At 32.7% G+C, this 18,996-nt stretch overlaps 1 protein-coding gene across 3 annotated transcripts in view; it reads right to left on the reverse strand.

The window, feature by feature from the left end:
- The window catches only part of LOC100578067 (enhancer of split mgamma protein), a 28,592-nt gene extending 12,058 nt beyond the window's left edge, over positions 1-16,534 (reverse strand). Inside the window, exons 1-2 of one of the 3 annotated variants that reach the window (XM_006559288.3) lie at positions 16,476-16,529; positions 15,951-16,146 (exon numbers count right to left, since the gene is read on the reverse strand). The gene's annotated coding sequence lies outside the window, so the exon portion shown is untranslated. Of the gene's footprint in view, positions 1-11,624; positions 12,477-15,950 lie in introns of those variants that run through there. The other 2 variants (XM_006559287.3, XM_003249423.4) reach the window with 2 other exon arrangements.
- Between the last annotated feature and the right edge of the window lie 2,462 nt (positions 16,535-18,996).

Raw genomic sequence — 18,996 nt, forward strand, 5'->3', positions numbered from 1 at the left:
CCTCCTTCTCTCCTCCTTCGATCGCTCGCGTGTGAGGAAGCGCGTGCTTACCACGGTAAGCACGCGTCCTCCTCTTCTCCTAGGCGGCGGCGGCGGCGGCGATTTAGCGCTCCGCATTCGTTGCTTTTCCATCCCGGCCCGCATTTTTGGGACACTTGGGAGATTGATGGGTTTATCGAGAGTATGAATAATAAGTTGATTTTATTCTATTTCTTCAGAGTTTTGAGGAATGGTTTGCCTTTTTTTTTTTTTTTTGGAGATTAGGGAAAGTTTGGAGGATGGGGATGGTTTGGAAGGAGTTCGGATGGAAGTATGAATATATTTGTTTTCTCTCTTTTTTTTTTTTTTTTGTAAGCAAGTCTTACAGTTTTCGAATAAAGTGAAATTTTTTAACAAGTAGTACGTTTACTTGACCCGTATTACTAAACTATTTCCATAATTTCTTGTGTGTACGTATAATTTTTATATTGTAAATTTCTTTCAAGTTTACTTTTTTCTTGATACTTTATCGATGAAAATTCTATAGCTATTACCCTCTGGGGGTAATCGATGTTTACCAGATTAATAAAAATATAATGATACATTTCTGATATTCTAATTTCATAAGAGGAAGATATATATAATGTTGCCTTGAAATGAAAAGCGATCATTTTGTTATTTATCGTTGAAAAAAAATAATCAGATAACGCAAAACACAAAATTCATTATATCTCATAAATCATCGAACAAGGACAAGTAGAACGTAAGTATACACGTATCAATTATTCCATTTTTTTCTTGTTTTTTTTTCTTTTTCAGGATTACAATTCTAGAGACCTCACATACGGTAACTTTCTTATACGGAATTAAAATAAACCATGTACCATAATTTATACTTTTACCCGGAATATAAAGATTCTTATTATCTTTTGTGCAAGTCAAAAATTTCAGGTATTTTTCTCATTCTCAATTTCTTTCTGACGTGTTACTTTCTTATGTGTATTCGTAATAAAATTTGTGAAATATCGAAAAGTTCACAGATAGCAAATATCTTAATGTTTTTATGCAACAGTGTATACAACGCTCAGAGAAGTTTTCAAATGCATATGCAAATCGTTGAAGTTTTCAGATCATATCTTATTTATAGGTATATAAAATTGCATGCAATAAATATTTATATAAACCCTCTGGTATAAACGTGTATAAAATAAAATAAAGATACGGCGATAACATATTTTAAGAAAGTTCAATTCAATGTAGAGATTCGTATGAACAATTTATATTCAGCTGGCATTTCATAACTTAATTATGGATTCGATCGTGGATAAGTGACTCGAGATTGGCACAGATATTTTTTCGCTTTTTCAGGTGAAATGCAGTTCGTGCTACATTGTATAAAATGTTTTTACAAATGTGTTATCTGGACAATTGGATTTTCTTTTTATTGGATATAAAAAAAGAATTCTTTTTCCCCCCAAAATATTGGAGAATAAAAATAAAATATGAAGAAGTTCGTTTCATTGAATTTTTATTTTGTTCATTGTATAATTAAATTGTGCGATTTAATAATTTGATATTTTTATTTTTCCAGAATATTTTTCCAAAATTTTCGACGACGCGACATTCATCATACTTAATGCGTCCAAAGAAGAAATATGAGTCATGGTCTCCTTACTTTTGCTTAGTTTGTAATTATTTTTTTCGTCTTTTAAATTATGTACTTATACCTATCATTATTATGTTCTACCTGTTTTTTTACATTTTATTTCATTCTTCCGGCCTTTATTTTGTCCTCGTTTTCAAAATGGCGAAGGAAGTCATTAGAGGATGGAACGAAATTGTTCACGATATAATGACTCTGTTTGACCAAGATCTCTCCAGCAAATGAGACACGAAAATCTCAAAAACAGGAGAATTTTACAAAGTTACAATTGGCTGTATAGAAAGTACAAAAGTTTGTTTAAATTTTATTAAAAAATTTTCTCATTTTCTATAATAAACTCTAACAAATACAACATCATAAAAACCTATATTAACTATAAAATGTTATTTATATATTAATTATGTATGTATGAAATTTGTATTATTAAAAAATTTAGAGTTAAAAAAACATTAAATTGATACAAATTACATTGAAGAAAGAAAAATTGCTAAGAGATACGAATTGAATATTAAAAAATTTATAATAAAATTATTAGAATAATTAGTAGATTTTCTTCAATAAATTTAAACTTGGAAAAATACAGGAAAAAATATTAGAAAATCAATTCTTCTGAAAAAAAAAAATTATATTTGAAAATTATTTTTTAAAATATATTTTGATAATTCTTATAAATTCAGAATAATAATTAAAAAATAAATGAATAACTAAATAAAAATTGATTATCGTTTTTTGCCACGTACCTTTCATTTTACATGCACATACAAACGTACCACACACACGCACACGCACACACATCTTCGTGATTCATCTTCGCTTCAAGATTCCATCCTGCACATTGTTATTGCGTTGGTTAACCACGCATTATCAAGTAAACGGTACCAACTCTTTGAAGATTTAAGCGATCATGAATTCGAAACACTTCCTTGAACGACCATCCCGAATTGCGAGAGAGACAGGAGAGGAGCGCATATTCTCACGCGAAATTTCAATTTCCGGTCCGGCAAGTCGCGAAAAAGACGACCTGGTCACGGACCGAGGCGTGCAATTGAATGTCCTTTTCAGCTTCGATGAATGAAGGAATTTTCGCTCGTCGTGCTCTTGTTCGACGTTTGTCATTCATTCGACCGGGGCTGAACCAGAAGGTGCACTTGGAAAGGACGTTCGATGTGTGTCATTGTTGTAAAAACGTAATTACGCGCATCTGTCGAAAAAGGAATACTTTGATACGTATGTATAGGGTGTTTTAAAAATCGGATCTCACTTTTTTTTTTTATTTGATCAATTTTTAAAAGTGAGAAATAAAAAATTTAAATCGCAAGTTGTAATTGATACTAATACGAGTCTCAATTTAATTATTTTTATCATTGAAAAAAAATTAGTGATAGTATATAATTTAAACTATTACGATTACATTCATTTCTAAAAATAAAATTACGAAACATCTGTGATATCTAGATTCACAAAACGATTCATTTAAATAAATATCAATCTTCCAATCGCAACATAAAAAAAAAATATCATATTAAAATATCATATTAATCGAACAAAATAAATTATAGAAACGTTCAATATTTACCTATAAAAAAATGCTCCTTCCTCCTTAAAATTAACAAAATTCTCTAACCGATAAAAAGATTTATAATCAATCAAAATAATCGTATTCGATTTCACCGCACAAACTCGCACATATGTATACATTTATTTCAAAGAGAAAGGAAGAGAAAAAAATTAAGGAAGAAGAAAAAAGAATACACACACACACACATATACATATATACTGTTATTTTCCCCCTCCTAAATAATTACGGTTGTCAGTTACACTCGTCGAATAAAAAAAAAAAAAAAAAAAAAAAGAAAGAAAAAAATCGAACCGTTCCAACTAACATCAACGTCGTTATCCGCGAGAGAGAAGGGAAGAGAGACGTTTTAATGTTCCTTCCCTTCCGCGTTTGACTTCTTCCTGGTTAGCCGACCCCTCGGTTTCATTCACGAGGAATAAAATTATCATGAATCGAGGGATGGTTGCCGATCAATTGACAGGGGGATGCAAGGGGGAGGAGGTCGCTATACAAGGGGCGATCCATGAATGAAAAACGTGTACGCACGAGGGAAAGAGAGAGAGAAAGAGAAAAAAGAAAGGATATATAAGCCATGTGCCCCTGGCCAAATCGAACTTCATTGTTGCGTCATAAATATGCATGAACGTTTATCGTACGAATCGTACTGAATGGGGGCCCACATGTGTTCCCCATTGCCGTGGGAATTCCGTGGCGGAAAGTCGGTTACAGGTGGCCACTTGTTACACGGTTTTCGAAAAATCACGCCTCCGTGAAATTCTATTGTATTGAAATCGATTAATTTGTCGATCAAACGCACCGTTTTCAAATATTGCTTCAAATTAAACCCCCTTCGTGATTATATAAAGTAAAGGAAATTAAAAAGTAATTGGCATTTTCGCTGTTGGCAATAGTTAATGATTAAACATATTTATTTTCGTTTCTGTACACCGTTCTGTTGAATGAAAATTTTGAATAAGAGTAGATTTTTTTTTTAAGTTTTTAAGTATATAAACGTGCAAGAGACACGAAAGATTTCAATGTACCGTGCGATCATGGATCGAAAAAATTGCATTTCCTGTTGCAAAATTGCAAAAATAACACGGCAATGCAATTGTATTAAAATCGTAAGTGATTAAATAATAAATAATGATCGATCCATTGATTTATAATAGAAAATAATTTCTCAAAAACAAAATATAATTTGCGAATCTATATTTTCATTAAAATCATACAGTATACGAAATATATTTGAAATTTATTTATTAAGTTATAAACAATCTTAACTTAAATTCCATATAACTTAATAATACCAAGCCTGAACCAACCATTTTCACCATCTTTCTCACAAAAAAAGAGTCTTCACCCCCCAAATGCGTCCTCCAACTACCACTTTTCACTATTCTATCCAAGGGATTGAACCAGGTGAACGACCAGCGAGCAAGGCGAATTCGAAACCGTTAATTTACATCAAACGGACGATAAAAATCGAACATTGGTAATGGAGGCTGTCAAAACGGACGAAAGAGATAATAATGATAATAATAATAAAAAAAGGAAAAAAGAAAAAAAAAAACGGAGGGTAATTTCAGTGATTACCGGTCACGGTTAATTTCGTGACTTTCTCCCGTGATCGTTACGCTTCTTAACAAAGATCTATTGCCCGATGACGACGTCCACTGGTTACAAGCGGCCAAAATAAATTTCTCCCCCCGCTCCACCGCCTTTCCTTCGTAATGCCCCACCGAATGATGATCCCACCGGCCACTGGTAAGAGGCAACCATGATTTCCGTCAATGTACAGAGAGCACGAACGGGCAGGTGCGCGTCGCTAAAGAATCATACATCAACTTCTGGCGATACGCCATGCATCCGGTACACATTCGAGCCTCCATAAGTTGGCTTCGCGCGACTCGATTCGACTTCTCCTCGTCGCATCTTCCTCTTCTTCCTCCTCTTCTTCTTCTTCTTCTTCTCTTCGTCACGGTGCACACGAGCGCCGTAAATGCGCCGATTGAACGATGGCAGGTAATGGCGATTGTTGTTGTCACGATTAACTTTCATGCTGATAGATGGTTAATATTGCGAGCGTGTATAATTGCGAGGTTAAATTGGATTGAAGAGATATTTTATTTGCTTTTTTTTTTCGTTTAATTTCTGCAATTTGATGATCGATGGAGGGATTTGTGAACGCTAAAGGAAAATAGTAAAAATTTTCACTTTTGTGTTAGATATTATCGGATGAATTAAAGATTGAATTACAAAATCTAACTTCTGATTTTATCTATTAGCTATAAGAGATAGCTGAGAAGTCTGTGTCATCGATTGAAAATAATGAATTTTTTGGATGAGTTAATGTCTGATATACAATTGAAGTTTCTTCTGTTCTGATGTTTGATAGTACGTGAAAGTTTGGCGAAATGAAGAGTCAACTCTAGTGAAATCAGTTAAAAGGCAATTTTTTAAACGTATATAAAAAGCCCAACTTCTATCTCTATTTCATTCTTTAATGTTTTTTTTTTACCATTTTTTTTAAGACACTTGAGTGAGAAAAGTAGAACAGTTTCATAGCAGTTATAAAAGTATGTCTACTATCGAAGCAATGTTTCAGGCTATTTAGTGATAAAGATCCAAAAGAAAAACTTTCACGACCAGAAGACTTCTTGAAATTCTTTCGGTCCAAGATAAATGATACGATAAAAAATAGGCACTGTAGCATCTAACTTCTTACTCTCCTGTGTTAATTTTTTAAGCAAAATATAATACAAGTTAGTCATAGATACTTATACACAAAATTGTATTTTTTTTCAATAGATATTTAATATAACGAATTAAATATTTTACAGTTTTTTTTTTTATTTCATTTCAATGATATAATAAAGAAAGAAAAGATATAGACGTTCTTTTATTAAAAACTTCCCGATTACAGGATTCGCGTATTTAATTGCAAATTTTTTCGATTCGCCTCGTAACAAGTATACTATCTTGCGGCATGCGATTACCTTTAATTATACCATTTTAAACGGTTCATCGGTATTCGCGGTAATTATAACAAGATATTCTCATGTAGTTTTACACACCTTGGATTACATACGATGCTTACACACGCATCGTTTTCATTGGTTCCTGGATTCTTATATTTTGCATATCCTGCACGTGAAAAATGTGTTATGTGCCGTGTCGATGTAAATCATGCGAATTGTATCGTACGCTGATACAATGTAGCAATTTTTCACCAAACTTGACTGTCATTTGCATAAATTACATTGAAATTGATTATTTGAGACATCATCTTGGCATGCGATATTTCAATAAAAAAAAAGAGAAATAAGGAAAGAATTATCTTGAAATTGTATCTTGATTTAATTGTATTTTAATATATTTGTTTTTTTCAATTTCAAATAAAATTGAGAAATTAAAGATTTCTTCCTCTTTCCAAAGATTTTCATGCAAATCACTTGTTCACCAAATGAATTTCTTCATCTTGTGATGTGAAACAATCGAAGAAAGTTTTCTTATAATAAAATAAAATTGAAGGTTAGAGATTTTTTTATGTAATTATGGTAAAAAAAAAAACTACTGGCGGATTACTTCATCTCTGCAAATGTTTTTCCTTTCCACGAGCAATGAAGCAAGCGAAATCGAGAAAAAAAGGAAACCCCTCCAATAATAATTCTCAGATACCTTTCTTCCCGGATAACTGATGCGTTCAGGTCTAGATCCTACGACAGTTAACCGAATATTACTGTATCTCAAATGATTATTTCTTATTTCAATTTCAAGTTATTCAATCCTGTACAGTCTCTTAAAGTTGTACTATAAATTTCTGCTCCATACTATAAAATATTCAATCCTACGACAATTAACCAGCAACTACTACTATTTTAAATGGTCATTTCTATTTTGATTTCAAATAAAATTTTTCTCCCCAACATTGTATTGCTAATTTCTCTTACAAACTATACACACACGCACACACACACAAATATATATATATATATATATATATATATATATATATATATATACATATCTCTCTCTCTGACAACTAATTTCTCCTGTACACCATAAAACGTCCAATCCTGTAGTTAACTCGGCATTAACGACATTTCAAATACTCATTTCAATCTCAAATAAAATTTGCTCAATCCTCTCAACACTTACCACTAATTCCTCCTACCATAAAATATCTCTCTACTCGATTCAAACTCGACTCGATACAACGCAGTGCAATACGATACGATCGAGCAGAACGTAGCTAATTAACGTGCGTCGTGTACGAAACCGTCCAAGCGCAGTGCCATTAGCAACACGAGCAAAGGAGGAGGAGGAGGAGGAGGAGGACAGATCCCATTTTCCCCGTGTCGGGCGATCAGGAAGCCGATTGGAGCGTGGGCGTCGTCGAGGCGACTCGAGCGAGAAGAGGAGCTGTTAAGGACGCCCTGGTGACCGCGGGAGCGGAACACAGAGAGCTTCCTGAAACGCTTCACCGCGGACGGCCGCTTCGTTCCCACGAGGGCAACCCCGAGCCTCCGCCGCTTATACATCCACGCGTCGACGCGCGAGGAGATGGATGCTGATACGGTCGCGTGCGGAGGGACCAGCATGATATAGAGCCTTTACCAACTTTTCAACAAGGTTAAAAATTAAGTTGTCGAGGATTTGGAATCGTTTAGATGGAAATAATATTGATTCGTATAACTGAGATCGAGTTAAGTTTTGATCCGTTTCAGAATGAAATTTATTTCCATAAGAAAAGAAATCTTCCAATGCGAATTATTTCTCATAATCTCCTTCCCAATATTATTGATGTGAACAAGAGCGGGGGATAAGATTGATAAATCGATTTCTCTTCTAATCATCAGTTCAGTTGGCTGAAGAAATTCCGAGAATAGACACGTACTTTACGAGCAGTTGTTAATTTACGAGTCCCTCGAACTGTAGACGACACCTGAATCGCATATAGATTTTCCTTGAATCTTTCGATAAATCTGAAGACGTTTGATCGGGACGTGGTGAATGAACTGATGATGGGCTAGGTTCCGTATGTCGATGGTGGTTTAAGTATCTTTAATGTAAATTAGTAGCCGAGGAGTTAGGTTGAAAAATATTTTCTTCATATATATATATATATATATGTTTTGAGAAGCCAATAAATGCACAAAATATCATGAAGATAGATTAGTTAATCTCTTTAATTTGGTAACTTTGGTAATTATAAGTTAGCTTCCTTATATATTTTATAGTTTATATTAAATTTCCTTTCAGCTTCTTAATTATTTTATAAAATTATAAAATTAACCACGAGTTGGAAGAAAATAAACGATAATGTCACAAGCGAGAAAACGAGATGTATAAGTAAGTGCACGAGCTGCAGAAACGCCACGTGGATTACACAGCAAACTTGTTTCTCTCGCGTGAAGCGTGGCTGACACGTGGTAGTACGTGCCGGCATTCCAGATATCTCCTTTTGATTATTCCATCACACAATCTGCCATTTTGCAAAAAGCCCTATATAATGGAACTTACGAGACAGACTCGAAAATTTATTTTAAATAAATTTCTGATAACGATAATCATCAAGTTTCAAATCTATTTAAATTAATTTTATTAACAAGATATATCAAAACCTATTTTCTAACAAAGAAAAACATAAATTCTATTTTAAAATTATAAAAATCCATAATAACAATTTATTCGACGTTAAACCTCGACTAAAACATTCTATCCGTGAAATGAAAAGACAAACAGAACTTTCCACTTAACCTGATACATGTCTTTTTACCAATCCCCATTTTCCCTAACCTCAAAATTGACGACCGACCGCCTCCTTTCTCACCCATTTTAAACGCTTGCCCACGTCCCACCTACCGAATATCCCCGTCCGATTCTAATATCCATCCGTTGCACGTACAACCTTCTTCAATCTTCAGGTTTGCGGTTTGTAAAACGGTTAATGGACACACATCTGTTTACTCCTTCGATGCAGGGCTAACGGATGTAAGTTACACGAGCGAGCGTGGCGGTCGCGTGGATAACAAGTGGGACGAATCTGAAAATCCGTATGGTGGCTCCGTGAGTCGAATTTCAGATCTCAACTCTTGGCAGATTCCCACGATCCGGTAACGAGCCACTTGACTCTTCGAGGCGTGATCTGCGTGCCCGAAGTCGCGTGGCCCTTTCATTCGAGGAAAAATCCAGGTGTTCGAATTCGGGGCTTACCTAGATGAGATTTTTCCCATGACGAAGGAATCGCGATGCAACTGTTGCCCACCATTATGCTCTTAGAGCTTATTGTTGGAGCTATTTCGATATCGAAGGAGGACCCATTATGCGTTTCTTTTCATCGCTCGCGCATTTGTGTTCTATACTTGGCGTATATGCGAGATGTCGAGAGCATACGTATTGCTGAAGAATGAGTGGGTATAAAATGACGTGATGCAGAGTCAGAATAGATAAAAATTGAAGTTGTGAATTGTATAAATAATTGTAGAAAATTTTTATTCGAGTTGATTTATTCGAATGAAAAATAATTTGACACGAGAGACGATTATTCGAATCGATTAACATTTATTTCTTTGCAACTTATTAAACTTGATATTGAATATTTTCCTTTCGAAATTCCTGTTTTCTGCTTTAAATAAATAGTTCATCGGAAAGATATTGTTATCTATATAGGACAATTATTTATATATTATTTTAATGATTATTTCTCAAATGCCTTATTTTAATAATGCTCAAGCTTCGTTATGTCAACTTGAATATAGTTTAAAGCGATCTTAAAAACTGTTATTAAGATAATTGAGAAGTTCGATCACTTATTAAATACAGTTATTCGCATTAATATTCGGATACCGTTACTTCATACACGAAAGAATTATTTAGATATCTTGTTTACGATGTACATACATGAAAATGTGAATTATTTATTATTTTATAAATAAATTGAAGAGAAAAATTTTGCATCGAATAAATCATTCGAATGAAGTTATCAAACAAAAGATATATAATATGTCGATTAAACATTTTTTTTTAACATCGAATGCAAAATAATATATCGAATATATAAGATAAAACAAGTAACAGTAACAACAACAATTTTTATCAATTAAAAAGACATTAAATATTTCAAGAATAATCGATTGCACGATAAATTTTACTAAATGAAATTCCATTGATGAAAAATTCATGGAACATTAATTATTTATAAAGATCCTTTAAAATGTTTCAAAGAGATAAATGAACAATTATCTTTTTTTCGTTAAAAATTCTCTATATAAATAACTGTTCAGTAGATTAAACCTGCACAAATGTTTATAACACTATCTATTAAAGTTGCAAGTATTAATAAAAGCGAATATATATACGTTTATAAGGCTGTTAAAGTTAAAAATATAAAAATACGCGAAAATATGTTCTGACACTTTAAAACAAAAATTATAAATCGAATCCTTCTCATTAAAATGACGCACAATGTAAACCACGTGCAATCTCCCTGTAATTTAAAAAAGTAGTTTAAATGGGACATAAATTACATGGTAATGAAGCAAATTATAAAGAAAGGTGCACTTTATTTTCGAAATAAAACCTTCCATATTGTCATTGATCGTTTTTCGCCGCTTCGTATCCGAATATAATTTCCCAAAACGTATAAATTCGCCACGAAATCAGCGACTTTGCGCATTAATAACCGTTCGCGCCGCCATCAAGGCGGTTGTACGCGAAATTGGCCCGAAAAACATCAACAGGAGGATACTAATTTCTCTCCCCCCTTGGTCGATTGTATCGACGATATTTTAATGAACCAACCTTACTTTAAAAAAGGAAAAAAAAAAAAAAAAAAGGATGATGAAAAAAAGCACGAAGAAAATACTATCATGAAGAAAATTTTCATGCAGAAATAAAAATTTTTTTAAACGCAATAATGACTATTTTTTAATTGCGATTATAGATGTATTAATAAAATAAATTGATAATTAACTCTTTAACAATATAATAAAATGATAAAAGATAAAAATAAATAATATAAAAGAAATAAAATTGACCGAATTATCTACAAATAATTATAATCTCTAAATCCTTCAGAGAATCTCTAAAAATATGTAATTCTTTTCATCAAATATAAAATATACTTTAAACAATAAATAAACAAGAAAAGCCATTAAATGCAATAATAATTTAATTTCATTTCTCGCGAAAAGATTTTCTTTTTCGAATATTTGCGATGATAAATTTTGCCATTATTCGACTTGAAATATCTAAGAGAATGAAATGAACGAAAAAAAAAAAAAAAAGAAACAAAAATAACTGTTCCCTAATTGCAACTACAATTACCAATAAAATACACGCCGCAATTTGCAGCGTGTTAACCAATTAACGACGACGAATAAAAATGACAAAGATCAAGAACGAAAAAACTCACTTACCTCGACATGCCCCTACCATGGCCAAGAGGCTTTACGGTGCAGTGGTTAGGGTGGTGGAGAAGAGTCGAATCTGGCCGTTACAACTGGAGGAGCGTGGGAAGGCAGAAGTCGCGAATCCTTGTAAGGAACCGTTGTACTTCCTGAAGGAGGTCCTGCACCTGACGTCCTCCTCGCCCGTGAGAAAGATTCCGGCTCGATGCACCAATGGCCTCTCCTTTCCTCCCCAACCGTGCCGCTCTAACGGCCACGCGAGCAGCACGCTTTCAGCACGTTTCGTCGACGTGGGAAGGATCTCGTGCCTCCGAGACCTTATCCCTTATTTTCTTCTTTTTTTCTCTCCCTCTCTCTCTCTCTCTCTCTCTTTCTTTTTTTTTATATTCCTTCTCTCGCCTTCTTCTTCTGCTTTTTTTTCCCTTCCCCTCTTCCTCCTTGATGTCGAATCTTAACCGAATCGAGGCTACTTAAGGGGGTTGGGTGTCGTTGTCATTGGCCTCTTGGGAAACTTTATCACGGATTCCTTTTTTTTCACATCTTCTTTTTTTTTGCGCGCGTGTGTGTGTGTGTGCGTATGGAGAAAGGAAAGACTGTTTCGGGAACGGAACGGTTTGATCGGGGGTGAAACGTGGCGATGGCGTGGCTAGGATTGCTTCGTCTGTTTCCTTTTTTTTCCTCTTGTCAGGGAGAGTGGGAATTTGTGGCATTTGGTCGGAATTAGTGGTTTGGAGATTGTATTGGAATGTTTAAGCATCGCGAGGGAAGTGTTGATTGCATCGGACGTTAGGTATCTGGTTTCTTTATTTTTTTTTTTTTTGTATTCTATATTATTATGAATTGTTTTATTCTTTAAATGAAATTTAATTTTGTAAATCACATGTTTTATGAAAAATTGTGTATCAATAAGAAAAATCAATGTCAGTTTTATATATATTTATTGTTTCATATTGCAATGATAAATTAATCATGGCAAGAGGAAATAGAATGCGTGAGGAAAAATCATATTAAAAATTATTATTAAGTTGGTATTAAAAATTATAATGAAATGAGATGAAAATGGAAGCTGTGTTTGATAAAAATAATTTAAAATGTTTGTTTAGTCTGCTTTGAAACATAACATGGTCATATTGAAATGTTAAATCTTTTTAATGATTGAAAAAGTAGGTCAACGACGTCATAGGAAAGGGGGAGAAAAAAAGGCGTGCAGAATGAACCGACAACGACTTCAGTCGAAATGTTCCTTTAGATGTTAATTGTTGTCTGGTGGGAATGCTCCCCCACGATGGAGCTACACGATTCTTTGGGCAAAAACGTGTCTGCGAATAACCGAAATGTACAGACAAAATAAAACCTCTTTCACAATTGACAGAACTCCTACGATGGCCTTTAATATATTTTGATCAAAAATAATTATTAAATTCATTAATTTATTTGCAATTAAATTTACGTATATATTATAAGAAAAATTATTTTGAAAAGTTTTTCTCAGGTTATCAAAGAATTAAATTAAAATATCAACTGCATTTTTTATTTTTGTTCAAATAAAATATTCTAATGAATAAATTATATTTTATTAAATATTATAAATCCAACTCCAATATATTATTCAAAATAATGGATTGCATTATTTCTCAAGCTATCATTTATAAAAGTTGAAACCATAAATTCATACGAGATATAAATAATTCATTACAATTAATCTTTAAAATGAAGTAGTATCTAATATATCGACCAAGAAGACTGGTTCCAATGAAATAATTCACGCCCCAAGAAATTCGTTCCCCACAATCGATTTATAGTCTCGAACCACTTTGAATCATATTATAATCTTTCATTCCTGCGTATCTTTTTATTTTATCACATCGAGTTGATAAAAATAATTTTCAATTCTCTACTCAATTATAGAAACTATTAAAATAATAATATGAAATAACTAATTCATGACAAATTAATCATGACATCTTTTGCAATTACTTTGCATTCTTAACTAGAATAATTATTAATTAGAATAATTAACATATTTTGATTTTTTAAAATAAAATAATTTTAATATACTAATTCCAAATAAATAGGTAGGATTGTTAAATAAAAATTTTCACTATGATAGTTATCTTATTCCAAAATCAGAACTCTTAGCTCTTCTCCAAATTCCTCACCCCCAATATCGTGATTGCACTGGGTCAACGAGTGTAATCTTGTTCGTAAATCATAGCATGTAGGATACGTACACGTAGATGCTGCGTGTTGAAAATAGTAGAGGGACGGCGCCAGGGATTTCACGATGAGGTTTACATCTATTTCGAGGGGTAAAGAAAGAAGGAGGATACACCCCACGCTAACCACCTGACGCACCCCGCTCGTGGGAACCGAAAAACCGTAGGAATCTTCTAACTTTCATGGCAACGTGTGACCGCATGCACGGGGTTGTAGGGATGCGTTTAATTTCCCAAACAACTTTGTGAAATTTTATGGAATCGTATTATAGGATTGTTATTATACGATACCATTTAAAATTATCCAAACACTTTATATATTTTAAACAAAAAATAATAAGAATAATTATGAAACAGTTACGTCCAAATAAAATAATATTTGATGTATTATTTTATATGCTTAAGTCTATATTATTACAAATATTATTATTTAACAGATGAAGAAAATCGAGAAATAAACTTTTTATATTTTTGATTAATAAATGAATTTAAATGAATAATTAACCAATCAATTCTGTGATATATAGTACTATAGATACATATGAATTTTAAGATATAATTACTTAATAGATAAGATTTTATCAAAATATACTATTATAAGTCACAATTATAATAGTATTTTAAAACAGAAAGAAATAATAAAATTATTCCATCTTCCTTAACATTTAATATAAAAATTAAATTGAATTGAATTATTCAAGAGATTATTTGATAAGAAGAGAGAAAAAAGATGAACTATCGGAAATCATATTTACGGATTTGCCAGGATTTCCAGTGAACGATTTACGCGGGAACGAGTATAAAACTACATAGCTTTAATAGGAGTTGATGGAACATCCGGTTTACCGTCGATTTCCAGGGAGCACGCGTGCCGTATGCACGCGCCGCTCTCCACCAGAGAGGTTGCGCCGCATACATGGGAATATGGTGCGTGACAATATTCAACGGCCCGCCCGAGAAAACGAGAGACGGTTTATGAGCGAGTACGCGGCGTGAAAGTATGTGGGAAGTCCATTGCGATTCGAACCCAACGTCCGGCTTCTTTGGAACACTCTTGTTCCCGGCTATAGTGTAATATTACCCAGGAGTAATGTTCTGGAAGGGTGTCATAAGAACCCTGCGAATGTTTACGTAAATGAATATGGGGTGATCGAACTGGGATTGAAGACCCCAAGTTTATTTTGAACATAAAGATATAAAGATATGAAAAAAGGAATGTCGCAAAATGCTTTAATAAGAGAATTCAGTTCCAATTGAGGTGTTTATAAATTTTATTGATTATTATGAAAGAAAAAATCATTGCTTTGTATTTCAATTCTTTCTTATTATTATTGTATGATAATATAACTATGTTAATTGCACTTAAAATTGCATTAGAAATTGCAAAAAACTAGGAATATTTTATGCTTGAATTAAAGAACAATTTATTAATGTTAATTAATATGGAAGTTTCTGAAAAATTAAAAATTTTCTAAAAAATATTTAATTCTAAAGTTTAAAATATCAATAATAAATTAAAAAAATACAAGATGTTTTACTAAGGTGAAGAAAGAATAGAAGAATATAAAAAAGTGAAAAAAAAAAGAGAGATGCAAAGTAACACGAAGGTGTGGGATAGGCGGGAAGTAAGCTCTCAAGCAAAAAACAAGAGAACAAAAGAGAAAAACGAGAAGAGGAAATAAGAAGGTAAGAAGTCAGGAGCAGGATTATTGTAATGCTGAAACAATGGCCCACTCTGTATGTAAAAGAACGTAGCTCTGTTATAAGGGAGAGCGTGCCGTGTCGCACGAGCGCCGCGTGCACGCGCGAATCTCTTGTACACACTCTTGCAAAAGTTAGTACTTACATTACTACTAAATATAATGACAAACAATCCTTTATAATTTCAAATTGACAATTAAATTCAATTTCATATTATAAAAGTACTAATAAGATTGATAATAACAACAGCGAATATATATGGATATAATATTTGAACATTCATCTTTATTAAAATAAAAAGATTATTACTTCTTGATATATTTTATTTATACTAAAAACAATTATTCATATAACTAATATTATTCACCTATAAAAAAATCGTTAAATCATCGCCATAAAACTAGTTTCGTGCACTAACCTCAATCATACCATTCCCGCGCAATCGCAGCCAAGTTCAGATTGTCCAATCACAATTCCAATTAACCAAACCTGCGTGTTCCTAACCTAAACCTTTCTCGAACAATTCCAAAGCCATCCAAAGGAAACCGCGAAACTACTCGTTTCGACATCTTCATCAGCTTTCATCCGCTTGAACGCGTCATTTTCAAACCTCACTGTAAACCACGCAACCCACTCAGGCCACCGCGAGGCGACGCGCGATTTCCACGGTGGACAAACCGCCATGAAAACGCTTCGCGTCGCGGTTCAAGAATCATGACAGGCGCGATCACTATGTTCGCGGTTTTATTCGCGAGGTATACAGCAAGTAGACAGATCGCGCGGGACACCGGCACGTTCGAGCGCGAAATCTATGGCGTGCAACGAATTCGAAATCGCTTGCCGTGGCGGCAGCGTGCGGAAGCGTGGGAACGGACGCTGTTAAGCCTTCTCAAAACAAAACACGAGCTAACTACGTGCCAGGAGAAGGGGGCACGCGACGCACCTGACTACCGGCGCAGCTTCCCCCACTCCGCAACCGCCGCGCCGCCACCGCGACCGCGACTGCGGCTGCGCCGCAACCGCGCGCGATACACGTGCCCCTGCCCCCCTCCCCGCGACCGACCGAGCGCCCACACCCAACCCATTACCGACCGAACGGTTTATTAAGTCGTTACCCGGCCCCCAGCACGCCCCCGCATGCCGCCGAATTCCGCTCCTTTTTTTTCTCTCCTCTCTTTCCTTATTTTACGTACCGTGAAATATCGAAACGTTACAGTATCTATATTTGCTTATCTATATTTCTTACTGTTCGGATCGAATAGAAACGTAGTATATAGATATATACTTAAGCATCTTTTTCATTGCTGTAGATATAACATGTAGATACCGACTAAGATTGATATTGTTGTGTTGATATCTTGTTCTGTAATAATATTGAAAAGGAAACGTATAGTATATTGGAATAGGAGATAATTCTGAAGATAGAAAATATTAAGTGTGATACAAAAAGATATTATACTGAAAGATTTCGAATCCCACTGTTAATTTTTATCATTTTCTTGGAAGGTGTAAATTTGATAGATCCTTTTTTTTTTTTTATTGGAATGATGAAGATAACATCTCAAATGTATACATCAAAGAAAGAAGGAAATTCTATCGTTTCTTTTTATATCTTTAGTAATATTATATGTTATAATTGTCGAATGTTATCTAATATTATTCATCAACAGATTGGTTATTTATTTAGCTTTAAGATGAGTTGCATTATTTCACGTTCTTGTCTTCTTTCTCATCTTTTTATATTTTCTTACATATTTCCTTTATATACATCATTGTATTTGTGTCACAATTGTGTACAAATTAACAAAATTTAACAATAAATTATTAATCAATAATTTTAAATTCAAAAATACAATAAAATACTAAAAAAATAATAATAAATAACACAATAAAATTAAAATATTTCGAATACTTATTTAATTATTATTATTTACAAAATGATATAATTACAGATTAATTTTTGAAAATATCTTTATTTATTATCGATAAAATTATGTTTAAACTTTCATATCTTCACGATCACTTTTATTTTAAATATTAATAACATATTTTAGCAATTTATTTATACACAAACTTTATAATTTTGTGATGTACGATATCTCTGTAATCTCTTTTTATCAAGTATATAAAAAAAATACATATTTTGCACATCAAAGGAAAAAATTAATCCTTTAGTTTTCTTGTTTTCATGAAAAAGCATAAATTTTCTGCACATGCAACTAACTGTATTAAAAGTGTGTCGTTCATTGCGGAATCGTTACTTTCTCCGGCCAAGAGATAAACAGTACGTTAATTGATCCGATCTGTGTCAATTCAACGTAATAATAATGAAGTTCGTGATGTCGTGTTACATTCGACAAGGAAAAGAAGAAAGTAGCTTATCTCTGCAAACTTGTATACATTTATGCACCTTGCAGCATATAATGAGAAATATTCGATTTAAATAGTTGCAATCATTGACACGTGAAAGTTGATTTATGTATTATATATAATTAAAGATGCATATTGTGGATTTTTAAAGTGTTGAAGTTTTTTATTTTTTATTAATATTACAAATGATTACGACGATTACGAAAACAGATAAATACATAATGTATAACAATCGTAAGGCGTAAAGATAAATGTTTATCAATTTATCTCTATATATAACTACCTGTATTATCTCAAATATTTTATCTTTTCAGAGGAAATAAATTAGTTTGTTAAAATTTTAATTAAGTAACTTATATATAATTAACATTTTTTTATTTTGTAAGAAAAAATTTCAGAAAGAAAAATTATTTGTTTTGAAGGAATAAAAATTTTTCTTCTCGTTACATTTCATCATTATTATCTTTTATCACGTACATACTTAAATAATTATTTTATAATGTTATTTATATATGATTAAATTTTGAACGTGCAATAAAAATTCTCTTCTTTGATTCTGTTAAACTCTGTTTATCTTTTTTATTTTTTATTTTCTCTTATTATTATGAATTAATGATCCGTAATGACTGCAATAAATTTGACTGTGCATAGATGCCTTCCAAGAAATCATCCTTCATTAAACTTGCCATGGAGTCAATTTGGGCAAATGACAAAGCGTGATCGTAAGTGCATTAAAGCTGATGGAATGATTTTGAGGAATTAAAAATAATGATAAAACGATTTCCATTTGATTCTAATCATGATAATTAATCTTTTAATACATTAAAATTATATTAAAAACGTTAATTAAATTATGCTAATTATGTTAAAACAGATAAATCAATTGCACAAAAAAAAAGTAATATACTTACTTATGTAAAAACAAACTTAAAAAAAAATATTTTACTTTAAATTTGATTACTTATCCTTGTATGGAAAAAATATGCTTCTAAATATCCATTTATAGATCTAGAAATTTAAAATTTCATAGTTTTTACACTTTTTATTTCACATTTCATTCTTCACATAAAATCCTCTTACGCATGATATTAATG

This window comes from Apis mellifera, linkage group LG14 (assembly GCF_003254395.2).
Source record: "Apis mellifera strain DH4 linkage group LG14, Amel_HAv3.1, whole genome shotgun sequence".
NCBI classification, from domain to species: Eukaryota; Metazoa; Arthropoda; class Insecta; order Hymenoptera; family Apidae; genus Apis; species Apis mellifera.